The following is a 13,254-nucleotide window of genomic DNA, read 5'->3' on the forward strand; positions in this document are numbered from 1 at the left end:
GCTCAGCTTTTGAGGAGGAAAGTACTTAGCTAAGAAAGTCGTGACCAGCTTATCCCAAGAGTTCAGGCTATCTTTAGGTTGAGAGTCCAACCAGATTCTAGCTCTGTCTCTTACAGCAAAAGGGAAAAGCATGAGCCTGTAGACTTCAGGATCTACTCCATTAGTCTTAACAGTATCACATATCTGCAAGAATTCAGTTAAGAACTGAAAAGGATCTTCAGATGGAAGTCCATGAAACTTGCAGTTCTGCTGCATCAGAGAAACTAATTGAGGTTTCAGCTCAAAGTTGTTTGCTCCAATTGCAGGAATGGAGATGCTTCTTCCATGTAAATTAGAATTAGGTGCAGTAAAGTCACCAAGCATCTTCCTTACATTATTATTATTTTCGGCTGCCATCTCCTCTTCCTGTTCGAAAATTTCTGAAAGGTTATCTCTGGATTGTTGTAATTTAGCTTCTCTTAATTTTCTCTTCAGAGTCCTTTCAGGTTCTGGATCTGCTTCAACAAGAATATTTTTGTCCTTGCTCCTGCTCATATGACAAAGAAGAGGGCACAGAAAAAATAATAATAATAATAATATGAATCCTTTATACCACAGTATAGGGATCCCTGTGTGAGTAGAAGAAGAGGGGGAGACAAAGAATGTAATATAATGGAAGAAACACAACTGTGAGGAGGGTTGAGATGTGAGATGAGATGTTAATAGATGAATAAATAAATAGAATAAGATGGGAGAGGGAGAATTTTCGAAAATAATTTTTGAAAAAGGGTTAGTGATTTTCGAAAATGGTTTTTGAAAAAAGTTAGTATTTTTCGAAAAAGTTTTAAAATCAAAAATAAAAATAAAAATAATTAGTTAATAAAAAAGAAATTTTTGAAAAAGAGGGAAGATATTTTCGAAAATTAGAGAGAGAGAGTTAGTTAGGTAGTTTTGAAAAAGTTAAGAAATAAACAAGAAGTTAGTTAGTTAGTTGGAACAAACTTTGAAAAGATAAGAAGTTAGGAGGTTAGAAAAGATATTTTGAAATTAGATTTTTGAAAAAGGTAAGATAAGAAGATATTTTAGAAATTAGTTTTGAAAAAGATTTGATTTTTAAAATCACAATTAATGACTTGATTCATAAGAAATCACAAGATATGATTCTAGAACTTAAAGTTTGAATCTTTCTTAACAAGCAAGTAACAAACTTCAAATTTTTGAATCAAAACATTAATTGATTATGTTATTTTCGAAAAATTTGGTATAAAAATAAGAAAAAGATTTTTTGAAAAATATTTTTGGAATTTTCGAAAATAACTAAGAATTTTGAAAAAGATTTGATTTTTGAAAAAGATTTTGAAAAAGATAAGATTTTCAAATTGAAAATTTGATTTGACTCATGAGAAACAATTTGATTTTAAAAATTTTTGAAAAAGTCAATCCAAATTTTCGAATTTGATGAGAGAAAAAGGGAAAGATATTTTTTTTTTGATTTTTGAATTTTTATGATGAGAGAGAAAAACAAAAAAAAGACTCAATGCATGAAAATTTTGAATCAAAACAATGAATGTATGCATGAATGATATGAATGTCAAGATGAACACCAAGAACACTTTGAATGTCAAGATGAACATCAAGAACATATTTTTGAAAAATTTTTGATGCAAAGAAAACATGTAAGACACCAAACTTAGAAATCTTTCATGTTTAGACTCTAAGAAACGAAAAATGCACATGTAAAACAAGAAAAGACACAAAATATGAAAACATCAAGATCAAACAAGAAGACTTACCAAGAACAACTTGAAGATCATGAAGAACATTATGAATGCATGGAATTTTCGAAAAATACAAGATGCATATGCAAGTGACACCAAACTTATGATATGACTCAAGACTCAAACAAGAACACAAAAATATTTTTGATTTTTATAATTTTCTAATTTTTTTGGATTTTTATTTTATATTTTTCGAAAATTATTTAGAAAGAAAGAAAAATAAGGATTCCAAAATTTTTAATATGAATTCCAGGAATCTTGCCATGTTAGTCTAAAGCTTCAGTCCAGGAATTAGACATGGCTCACTAGCCAGCCAAGCTTTCAATGAAAGCTCCAGTCCAAAACACTAGACATGGCCAATGGCCAGCCAAGCTTCAGCAGATATGGATACTTTTCAAGTATAGAGCAACTAAGTGTGTGAGAATCTCTTCTTTTGTGATGGTAAGTTGAAACCCCAGTCCAAAAGATTAGACATGGCTTACAGCCAGCCAGGATTCAACAAATCATCATGAAACACTAGAATTCATTCTTAAAAATTCTGAATAAAAATATAATTTTGAAAACATTTTTTTTTTCGAAAACAAAAGGAAAATTTTTGAAAAATTTTTGAAAATAAAACAAAAAGAAAATTACCTAATCTGAGCAACAAGATGAACCGTCAGTTGTCCATACTCGAACAATCCCCGGCAACGGCGCCAAAAACTTGGTGTTGTTGCCGGATCAAACTTGGCACTGATGTTACCAGACCAAAAGCTTGCCGAAAACTCAAACAATCCCCGGCAACGGCGCCAAAAACTTGGTACGCGGAATCGTGATTACACTTTAATTATGTAAAATTCAATGTTCTTTCTTTCCCTGGAACTGGCGCCAAAAACATGATGCCAAGACCATGGTTCACAACTCCGTGTAACTAACCAGCAAGTGCACTGGGTCATCCAAGTAATACCTTACGTGAGTAAGGGTCGAATCCCACGGAGATTGTTGGTATGAAGCAAGCTATGGTCACCTTGCAAATCTCAGTTAGGCAGATATAAATTGATAATGGTGTTTTCGAATTTAATATAATAAAATAAGGATAGAAATACTTATGTAATTCATTGGTAGGAATTTCAGATAAGCAAATGGAGATGCTTTCGTTCCTCTGAACCTCTACTTTCCTGCTATCTTCATCCAGTCAGTCTTACTCCTTTCCGTGGCTGGCTTTATGTCATACATCACCACTATCAATGGCTACTTTCGGTCATCTCTCGGGAAAATGATCCAATGCCCTGTCATGGCACGGCTAATCGTCAGGAGGCATCACCCTTGTCAATGGCTTCATCTTATCCTCTCAGTGAAAATGGTCAACGCACCCTATCACGGCACGGCTATTCATCTGTCGGTTCTGGATCATGCTGGAATAGGATTTACTATTCTTTTGCGTCTGTCACTAACGCCCCGCAATCGCGAGTTTGGAGCTCGTCACAGTCATTCATTCATTGAATCCTACACGGAATACCACAGACAAGGTTTAGACTTTTCGGATTCTCTTGAATGCCGCCATCATTCTAGCTTACGCCACGAAGATTCTGGTTAAGAGATCTAAGAGATACTCATTCAGTCGAAGGTAGAACGGAAGTGGTTGTCAGGCACGCGTTCATAGGGAATGATGATGATTGTCACGTTCATCACATTCAGATTGAAGTACGAATGAATATCTTAGAAGCGAAACAAGATGAATTGAATAGAAAACAGTAGTACTTTGCATTAATCTTTGAGGAACAGCAGAGCTCCACGCCTTAATCTATGGAGTGTAGAAACTCTACCGTTAAAAATACATAAGTGAAAGGTCCAGGCATGGCCGAGATGGCCAGCCCCCAAAACGTGATCAATAGATCAAAAGATAATCCAAAGATCCAGGATGGTCAAAAAGACTAGTAAAATGTCCTATTTATAATAAACTAGCTACTAGGGTTAACATGAGTAAGTAATTGATGCATAAATCCACTTCCGGGGCCCACTTGGTTTGTGCTTGGGCTGAGCTTGAGTGTTGCACGTGTAGAGGTCCTTCTTGGAGTTGAATGCCAGCTTTTGTGCCAGTTTGGGCGTTCAACTCTGGTTTTGGCTCCTTTTCTGGCGCTGGACGCCAGATTTGGGCAGAAAGCTGGCGTTGAACGCCAGTTTACGTCGTCTATTCTTGGCTAAAGTATGGACTATTATATATTGCTGGAAAGCCCTGGATGTCTACTTTCCGACGCAATTGAAAGCGCGCCATTTCGAGTTCTGTAGCTCCAGAAAATCCACTTTGAGTTCAGGGAGATCAGAATCCAACAGCATCAGCAGTCCTTCTTCAACCTCTGAATCTGATTTCTGCTCAAGTCCCTCAATTTCAGCCAGAAAATACCTGAAATCATAGAAAAACACACAAACTCATAGTAAAGTCCAGAAATGTGAATTTAACATAAAAACTAATGAAAACATCCCTAAAAGTAACTAGATCCTACTAAAAACATACTAAAAACAATGTCAAAAAGCGTATAAATTATCCGCTCATCAGAAATTCACACAGCAAGCCTAACATGGCTTCAGTTTGAAAGCATTTAGTAAATTGGTGGTGCATAAAAGGCTGCTTTATTGTGTACAAAGGGGATGGAAGTGGAAGAGTGTGGATGAATTAAATTTACTCCACCCATTATGTACACATTAAAGTCTAATGATGAAACCAATTTACCAGATGCAATGGATTTAAGTTTGGTATCCCAAAGGACACTCATCAATAGCATTTTAATTATATTTTTAATTAAGGGAATGTGAAGCAATTTTTTTCATTACTGATGGAGGTTTTTGGATTGAATTTTCAGGAAAGGTGGGGCCCACATGGTTGATAGCTCATTGGGTCAAAGAGTCAAAGTGTACTTGCACTCTGGAACTAAACATCTGAAGAAAGCTAAAAGGGTAAGGTTTGGCGCCTCTTCCCACGCTAGGCGCCATTCCTAAGTGGGAAAACATTGAATTCCTTTTGTTTCCCACCTTCCAGAATCTCTTTCTCGGCACTATAAAAGCAACTCACCTTTCCACTTTTCTCCATACTTCAAAACTCAACTTCACACCCGAAACAACCTCTGCACTCCCCCTACTTTTCTTTCTTTTCCTTACTATTCTCCTTCTCTTGATTGGGACAATCAAGTTCTATGTTTGGTGTTGGAGCAAACCCTTGCTTTGCTCTCTTTCTTTGCCTCCTTCTTTATTCTTTCCTTCAACCCTTCAAACCCTCTTTTCTCACTTCAATGGCACCACCAAGAGCCTCCTCATCAAAGAAGAGAAAGACCATGGAAACTACCTCCGGATCCTCAAACTTCAATGAATACAAGTTCTTCTCAGCATTCAACTAAAACCAATTCTATGGTTGGGTGAGTGAGAGGCAAATCATTCCAGAGGTGGACTCCCAACTTGGAAGGAATGAGCATATAGAGATTAATAGAGAGATCAATAACATAGGGTGGGTACTCTTGTATAACCCAGGTGGAGGAGAGCTTAGTTAGGGAGTTTTATGCCAATGTCATGCGATAACTTTGGCAACCCTATGGCTACCTAAGCTATGTGAGGGGGAAGGCTATTGACTATAGCCCTTCCAACATAGATAGAATACTGATGATGAAGCACACTATTCCACCCAGAGCTACGAAGAGAGTGAAGCAGCAAGACCCAGGATTTGAAGAAATCCTTACTGAGATATGTGTCATCAATGTGCAATAGATCAATGACAAAGATGGAAGGCCCAACCAGTTGAGGAGAAGAGATTTGAGACCCCAAGCTAGAGGGTGGCTGGACTTTGTGAGGAGATCCCTCAACCCTACATCCAACACTTCAGAGGTAACATTGGAGAGAGCAGTGCTCATATGGAGCATAATGAGGGGAGAGAATGTCAACGTTGTGGAGATGATAGTCAATAACATCAATAGGGTGCTGAAAAGCACCAAGGATAGCACAAGGTTGGCCTTCCCAAGTATCATCCAGAGGCTGTGTGATGAAGCTGGGGTAGAAGAGATCATTGATGAAGTTCTAGTGAATCAAGAGAAGCCTATAACTGCTAAGAAGATGGCCAAAGTGGTGGCCGTCAACCCAGCACAACAAAGGGTAAGAGGGCATAGAGCTCATGCTCAAGATCCACAAAGTCCACCACAACAAGAAGAAGCTGAGTTTCAACCACAATACCTACCACTTCCACCACCATATCCACAAGTCCCTGAAGGTTTCAACTGGGAGCAAATGCAAGGAGACATCCACCAAATAAAGGGAGATATACACCACTTGAGAGAAGATGTCAACCAACTCAAGGAACAACAAAAACAATGGGACCAAGTGCATGAGAGCATGCAACAACTCCAAGGAAGCATGGAGTATACGAAGGAACAACAAGGCCAGTTCAACTGGGGGGAAATACAAGGCAGCCTCAACAAAATCATGGAGTAGGATAAATGGCAGCAGAGGAGCGTTGCTGAGTTTAGGCATCTTTATGATGTTAGAACTACTTCAAGGAGGCAGTATGACATCAATACACAAGAAAAGCTGAATCACTTGTGCAATGCTGTGGCCGCCTTGAACCCCGGATATCCAACATTCATGCAAGGGATGGAGGAGCTGAGTGCTAGGCAAGAAGAGATATTGGCCAAGCACAAGGAGGATGAGAGGACCTACATGAGAAGGCTAGGATTTTGGAAGCCCAAGGATACAAAAGCACAAGAAGGATCCTCCAAGAAGGATGGTGATGACTCCTCCTCCAAGAAGAAAGACAAGGGAAAGGGGCCAATGAATTGAAGCTGCTCCAAGGATAAAAGGTTGTTGAGTCCCATGGTTAAAAATTTTAAAATTCTGAATTTCTATTAGTATTTTGTTATTAGTTTGCATTAGTTGTTGTTTAGTCTTTTATGTTTTGAAGTATTTTTATGAGTCCTTTATGCTTATATTTCAATTTGAAGAAAGAAAATGCAATGTTGTTCAAGTTTCATTAGCATCAATAAAAAGTAGTTTGTTTTCATATGAGTCAATGGTGAGTTGTTGCAAAAACAAGGGTAAAGAGACTAAGACTAAGTGAGATAATTCAGAACCAAGAGGTAAGGAACTAAGTATAGAACCTTGAATGAATTTGAAAGGAAATAAGTTATAATGAGCAATTGGACTTAGAGGATATGACAAGTAGATGCTAAGGATGACTCTTGAATATCCATAGAATCAAGAAGTAGTGAGCAAAAGACCCAAGGCTCTTAGCATCAACTACTAGAATAAAAGAAAGAAACAAATAGCTCAAAAGAGCCAAAGACCCTAGTAGATGCTTGTGGTGAAGATGTGTCAAGAAGAGAGACCTAAGCAAGTAAATTCTTAGGGGTGTCTCAAAACCTAGTACCCTAAAACTAACTGGTTTGGGAGTACTAATTGAAAGCCTAATCTAAAGGGTCGTCTTGAGACAAAATACTTAGAGTCGTGGTCAATTGAAAAGAAAGAACAATCAAAGGAAAAGGAACAATTCTTGCTACTTCAAGGTGACAATCTATAGAAAGGGATCCGAAGGCAAACACTTGAAAGAATCCTCAAGAGTCTAGGAATTCACTGTGACATGAGAACAATAAGATTCATACATAAGTTAACACTTAGCCCCTATCTCTGTTAATGAATGCATTTCTTTTAAGGTCAAGTCTCAATCCATTTAAGAATACCTCACATTGATTTGCTTGGGGACAAGCAAAGCTTAAGTTTGGTATTGTGATGACTTGCATCATCTACCTCTTTTTCCTATCTAAAACGACCATAAAAAGAGCATAATCTCGTTGAATCAATGCAATTTCATGAACCAAATGATAAATATTATGGTTCATTTCTTTGAAATGGGTTAGTGTTGAATTTTAGGTGAAAAGAGCAACAAAAAGGGAAGGAAACAACAAATAAAGCTGGGCGTGTGAAGCTGGGCGTGCCACTTGATACAAACGCCATGATTTTTGTATGGGCATGGCACACAAACACTAGGGTGTGGCACGCCAGTTGGTAATTCCAGAAAGAAGTTCTTGAAGTTTAACAAGGGCGTGGCATGCCAGGAGCCAGGCGTGGCACGCCAGTTACATTTTTCAGAGAGCAAGATTGAAGGCCACAAAAGGGGCGTGGCACGCCAGGCTGGGTGTGGCACGCCAACCACATCATACACAATTGGCGTGCCACTTGAACTTGTGGGCGTGTCACGCCAGTTCACTAATCCAGAAGGGGACAAACACTTGGGCGTGCCACTTGGTATCGAAGACGTGGCACGCCAACTTTAACGCAACACTTGGGTGTGCCACTTGGGATTCTAGGTGTGGCACGCCAGGCTTGAAGTAGTCACACCAACATGGGCTTGCCACTTGAACACCAAGGCGTGGCACACCAGTTACATTTTCCAGAGGAGGAGGTGAATGTCCAAACACTTGGGCATGCCACCAGGTATCGAAGGCATGGCACACCAGCTATCATCCTTGACTTGGGCGTGCCACTTGAGTCTCAGGCATGGCACGCCAATACTTGAAGAGATTTAACCAACCACTTGGGCGTGCCACTTGATGTCGAAGGCATGGCACGCCAATTTCAGCAACCATAAAGGAAGAAGTCAGGGCGTACCACTTGAGCTTCAAGGCATGGGACGCCAAGACCAGAAGACCATGGGCGTGCCACTTGAATGCTGGGCGTGTCATGCCAGCCACTAGAACAAGGAACCATCCATACAATACGTGGGCATGGCATGCCAGCACTAGGGCGTGGCACGCCAGTAATGTTTTCCAGAGAGGAAGATTGATGAGCGGATATTTTATACGCTTTTTGGGGTTAATTTCATATAGTTTTGATTATGTTCTAGTTAGTTTTTAGTCTATTTTCATTAGTTTTTAGGAAAAATTCATATTTCTGGACTTTACTATGAGTTGTGTATTTTTCTATAATTTCAGGTATTTTTCTGGCTGAAATTGAGGGAGCTGAGCAAAAATCTGATTCAGGCTGAAAAAGGACTGCTGATGCTGTTGGATTCTGACCTCCCTGCACTCAAAGTGGATTTTCTGGAGCTACCGAACTCCAAATGGCATGCTTCTAATTGCGTTGGAAAGTAGACATCCAGGGCTTTCCAGCAATATATAATAGTCTATACTTTGAACAAGGATAGACGACGTAAACTGGCGTTCAACGCCAGTTCTCTGCCCAATTCTGGCGTCTAGCGCCAGAAAAGGATCAAAAGCTGGAGTTGAACGCCCAAACTGGCACAAAAACTGGCGTTCAACTCCACAAATGGCCTCTGCACGTGAATTGCTTAAATCTCAGCCCCAGCACACACCAAGTGGGCCCCAGAAGTGGATCTCTGCATCATCCATCATAGTTTACTCATTTTTTGTAAACCTAGGCTACTAGTTTAGTATTTAAACAACTTTTAGAGACTTATTTTGCATCTCATGACATTTTAGATCTGAACTTTGTACTCTTTGACGGCATGAGTCTCTAAACTCCATTGTTGGGGGTGAGGAGCTCTGCTGTGTCTCGATGAATTAATGCAAGTATTTCTGTTTTTCATTCAAACACGCTTGTTCCTATCTAAGATGTTCATTCGCGCTTAACTGTGATGGAGGTGATGATCTGTGACACTCATCACCTTCCTCAAACCATGAACGTGTGCCTGACAACCACCTCCGTTCTATATACGATTGAATGAGTTTCTCTTAGATCTCTTAATTAGAATCTTCGTGGTATAAGCTAGAATCGATGGCGGCATTCATGAGAATCCGGAAAGTCTAAACCTTGTCTGTGGTATTCCGAGTAGGATTCAAGGACTGAATGACTGTGACGAGCTTCAAACTCCTGAAGGCTGGGCGTTAGTGACAAACGCAAAGGAATCAAGGGATTCTATTCCAACCGGATCGAGAACCAATCGGTGATTAGCCGTTTGTGACAGAGCGCGTGAGCGTAGTTTTCACTTGAAGGATGGAAGGTAGCCATTGACAACGGTGATCCACCAACACACAGCTTGCCATAGGAGGACGTGCGTGCGTGAACAAGAAGACAGAGGAAAGCAGAGATTCAGAAGACAAAGCATCTCCAAAACTCCAACATATTCTCCATTACTGCATAACAAGTAACCTTTAATCCATGCTCTCTTGTTTATTTGCAATTCAACTGATAAACATAATTGACTTCCTGACTAAGATTTACAAGATAACCATAGATTGCTTCAAACTAACAATCTCCGTGGGATTCGACCCTTACTCACGTGAGGTATTACTTGGACGACCCAGTGCACTTGCTGGTCAGTGGTACGAGTTGTGAAAAGTGTGATTCATAATTTGTGCACCAAAGATGAAGCACACACAATGGGCGTGGCATGCCAGACCCTGGGCGTGCCACACCAGTTCAAATTTCCAGAGAAGAGGAGTGATAGCAAGGATTTATACCGGTTCGGGATTCCACAAAATATTTCCGTTGTTAGTATAGTCCAAACCAGTAGTCAATCCTCACATCAAATTAAATTTTGGTTTTGTCACAAGTAACAAACTCCTAAATTTTATAAACCGAAGTATTAGAACCTCGGTGCGTTCTCCCTAGAAATTATAATAAAGTGCCTTGTTATTGGTTATGGAGTATGTTTTGGGGTTTTTGAGATGATGGAAAAGAAATATAAATGGCAAAGGAAATAAACTAACAAAAAGGTCTTGGCAAGGTTAGATGGTCAAGGATCTCTATCCTAATCACTAACCACAACATGAGAATTGGCAAGGATCAATCCCACTAAGTTAACCCCTAACTAATAGTAGAGGAAAGTCAAATGAGTTATATCAATCCAAGTCCATAAGTCCTAGTTCTACACCTAATCAATTGGTGAGATCTAGCATTAATGGCTCCCAATGATCAATCACTTGGACATTAGTGACTCAAGAGTTCCTAAGTTACCTTTCCAAGCCAAGAGCACAAAATTCTACTCTAAGATCCAACCAAGCATTTTATCAAATACTTAGAAGGCATAAAAAGAAAGCATAGTAAAATTTTAAGGAATATAAATCTACACTACTCAATCGCAAGGAATTAAACAACAATAAAGCAAATCAATGATAAAAGAACATGAATCATAAATTGCATTAAAAGAAAATAGAAGAAGGAAGAGTGCATCAACAACAAAGCAAGCAATTACAAGAATGAAATACAAAATTAGAGAGAGGAAGAGTAGAGGAACAAGAAATTGTAAAGGAAAAGTAAATCAAAGAATCAATTAAACCTAGATCTAAGAAATTCTAATCCTAATTCTAGAGAGAAGAGGGAGCTTCTCTCTCTAGAAACTAACCTACATGATGCTAATGCTACAAAAAATTGTTCCCCCCTTGCCCAAGCTTGAATTCTGCATGAAATAGCATTATAAATGAGTTGGGTTGGGCCCAAAGTGATTCAGAAATTGCTGGGGGCGATTTCACTTTAGTGGGCCACGGACAGCATCGGCGCGCACGCGTACATGGCGCGTTCGCGCCCCTGAACGCACAGTAACATATGGCAAATTTTAATCATTTTGAAGCCCCAGATGTTAGCTTTCCAACGCAACTGGAACCGCCTCATTTGGACCTTTGTAGCTCAAGTTATGGTCGATTGGGTGCGAAGAGGTCAGGCTTGACAGCTTTACGGTTCCTTCATTTCTTTATGAGTTCTCCCACTTTGCATGCTTTTCTCCTCACTTTTTCCATCCAATACTTGCCTTATAGACCTGAAATCAATCAACAAACATATCAAGGCATCGAATGGAATTAAAGTGAATTAAAATCACCAATTTTAGGGCCTAAAAAGCATGTTTTCACATTTAAGCACAAATCAAGGGAGAGTTACAAAACCATGCTATTTTATTGAATAAATGTGAGAAAAGGTGATAAAATCCTCCAAAATAAGCACAAGATAAACCAAAAAATTGGGGTTTATCAAATCTCCCCACACTTAAACCAAGCATGTCCTCAGGCTATGAATAAAGAAGGACAAGAAAAGGGTATGAACATTTATTCAATGCAAAGAAACTATATAAACCTATCTACATGCATGCAACTAAATGCAAAATGCTTCTACCTACTTGGTTAAAAGTAAATCAATCTCCAAGCACATACATAAGCAAGTAGGGCAAAGGTCATATGACGACTCACAAACTCTACCAATTCAAATATCAAAATGAAGTTCAAATAGACTTGCAAGAAGAAAGCTCATGAAAGCCGAGAACAATGAATTGAGTATCGAACCCTCACCGGAAGTGTATCCGCTCTAGTCGCTCTAGAGTATAGGGTCGATTCACTCAATTCTCCTCTAATCATGCTTTCCAAGATTTGTTTTTCTTCTAACAATCAACAATTATTCAATGCATGCATACATTCATCATGAGGACTTATTCATAGGTTGTAATAGGGCTAGGGTAAAGGTAGGGATGCATATGGTCAAGTGAGCTTGGAATTTGAATCTTTGATTAACCTAGGATCTCACCAAACACATATAACAACCTATATAATTCTAATATAATACCTAGCTACCCATGATTCCCACTTTTTCACATACTCATTCATTCTCTTTAATTCACCACACATATGCGTTGATTTTTATTGAACTTTACTTTGGGGCATTTTTGTCCCCTTTTTATTTCTTTTTCTCTTATATATATATATATATATATTTTCTTTTTTCTTTATCATCATTTTTTTAAAGTATATACAAATGTATCAATGCATATGGTTTTACATATAGTGCATGAATATGTACCCAATTCCCAAAAATCTTCAACAAAATACAAAAACACATTTTTCTCTCAACCAATGTCCCAAGTTTCCCATACTCAAATGATACACACTCTCACTAGCCTAAGCTAATCAAAGATCCAAATTAAGAACATTTATTGTTTTTCACTTAAGGGTAGTGATGTGCTAGCATTAAGAACAAAAGGGATTAAATAGGCTCAAAATTGGCTAATAATGGTTGATGGGAGGTAGGCTATTTGGGTAAGTGAGCTAAATAAAATGATAGCCTCAATCATATAAATGCATGTATACATGGAGTAATGGACATAAAGAATCAAACAAATCAAAGATCACAATCATAAAAAGAGAACAATGCACACACGAATGGAAAATAAGTGGTTATATGATGTAACCACACAATTGGGCTCAAAACTCACATGCTTGTGTTCTTAACTCAAAAACCATGTTCCAAAATACATTCTTCAAGCAAGTTTGTCACAAAAAATTTTTTTTTTCAAATTGGTAGGGAACCCTAAAAATAATTTTTCTTGGAAAAGAAATCATCACCCTAACCAAGTAGTCCTAACATAAAAAGAAATGGTGAAATATGTATAAATTCTAACTAACATGTAATTTATCATGCAATGCAACAACTAATCTAACAAAGACAAAAATTGAAAAATTGGTGTTGAAAAGGGAAGTTGTTACCCATGGAGGTCGGTCGGACGACCTCCTCACACTTAGGAATTTGCACCGTCCTCGGTGCA

The 13,254-nt window shown here is 38.6% G+C and overlaps 1 pseudogene; it reads left to right on the forward strand.

Annotated features, from left to right (window-relative positions):
* Window positions 1–6,368: 6,368 nt before the first annotated feature.
* The window catches only part of LOC107640609 (uroporphyrinogen decarboxylase 1, chloroplastic-like), a 69,704-nt pseudogene continuing 62,818 nt past the window's right edge, over window positions 6,369–13,254 (forward strand).

The sequence above is a fragment of the Arachis ipaensis genome, chromosome B5 (assembly GCF_059453495.1).
Source record: "Arachis ipaensis isolate K30076 ecotype BB chromosome B5, ASM5945349v1, whole genome shotgun sequence".
NCBI classification, from domain to species: domain Eukaryota; kingdom Viridiplantae; phylum Streptophyta; class Magnoliopsida; order Fabales; family Fabaceae; genus Arachis; species Arachis ipaensis.